The sequence below is a fragment of the Otolemur garnettii genome, unplaced genomic scaffold, assembly GCF_000181295.1.
Source record: "Otolemur garnettii isolate 467f Iridium unplaced genomic scaffold, OtoGar3 scaffold00281, whole genome shotgun sequence".
Lineage (NCBI taxonomy): Eukaryota > Metazoa > Chordata > Mammalia > Primates > Galagidae > Otolemur > Otolemur garnettii.
Genome location: NW_003852676.1, coordinates 649549 through 650714, shown reverse-complemented (window position 1 = coordinate 650714; position 1166 = coordinate 649549). Strand labels below are relative to the sequence as shown.

The following is a 1166-nucleotide window of genomic DNA, read 5'->3' as shown; positions in this document are numbered from 1 at the left end:
TTTTTTGTAGTTTTTGGCCAGGGCTAGATTTGAACCCGCCACCTCCGGCATATGAGGCCGGCACCCTACTCCTTTGCGCCATAGGCGCCACCCAATTTTTATTTTCTTATGAAAAAAACTAAGGCCAGGCCTTGTGGCTCATGCCTATAATGCTAGCACCCTGGGAGGCCAAGGCAGGTGAATTGTTTGAGCTCAGGAGTTCAAGACCCACTTGAGTCAGATCCAGACCTCATCCCTGTTAAAAATAGAAAAACTAGCCAGGCATTGTGGCAGGTACCTGTAGTCCCACCTACTCGGGAAGCTGAGGCAAGAGGATCATTAGAGCCCAGGAATCTGAGGTTGCTGTGAACTATGATGCCATGGCACTCTAGCCAGGGCAACAGAATGAGACTCTGTCTCAAAAAAAAAAAAAAAAAGTTGAATGCTTTGGGAAGACTTAAAAGTGAATCCCTTAAAAGAAAAGATGATTGCAAAGGATTCTAGAAGGTTTTTGCATGCAGGTTATTTCATTAATGTGTTAGAGTTCTCAGTCTACTTTAAAGAAACCAAAGATGTAAATCAGGCTCGGTGCCTGTGGCTCAAATGGCTAAGGTGCCAGCCACATACACCTAAGGTGGAAGGTTCGAATCCAGCCCGGGCCCACCAAACAACAACGGATGCAACCAAAAAATAGCCAGGCGTTGTGGTGGGCGCCTATAGTCCCAGCTACTTGGGAGGCGGAGACAGGAGACTCGCTTGAGCCCAGGAGTTGGAGGTTGCTGTGAGCTATAATGCCACAGCACTCTACCCAGGAGGACAGCTTGAGGCTCTGTCTCAAAAAAAAAAAAAAAAAAAGATGTAAATCAGATGATGTTGTAAGGGCGGTTTAAGCAAAAAAGATGACAGGAAATGCCAACCAGTGGACCCATATCCAAGAAAAGGCCTGGGTCCCACACAGAGATCATGCAACTGCCATATCATTAGTGTTTTGGGTTAAAATGAGCTGTTTAAAGAAAATACATCATTTCTTTAATTCCATTTTTTTTGGTTAATCAACTGACTGCTGGTCCCAAATGCATCTGGAAAGAACTTCTGAGGTCACACCCCTCAGAACTAGGTTTGGGTATAAGAAGTTATGTGTGGGGCAGCACGTGTGGCTCATTGGGTAGGGCGCTGGCCCCATATAC

General features: G+C 45.8%; 1 protein-coding gene across 1 annotated transcript in view; it reads right to left on the bottom strand.

Moving 5' to 3' along the window:
- The window catches only part of RSPH14 (radial spoke head 14 homolog), a 72978-nt gene that overhangs the window by 69524 nt on the left and 2288 nt on the right, over window positions 1-1166 (bottom strand). The window lies entirely within an intron of this gene.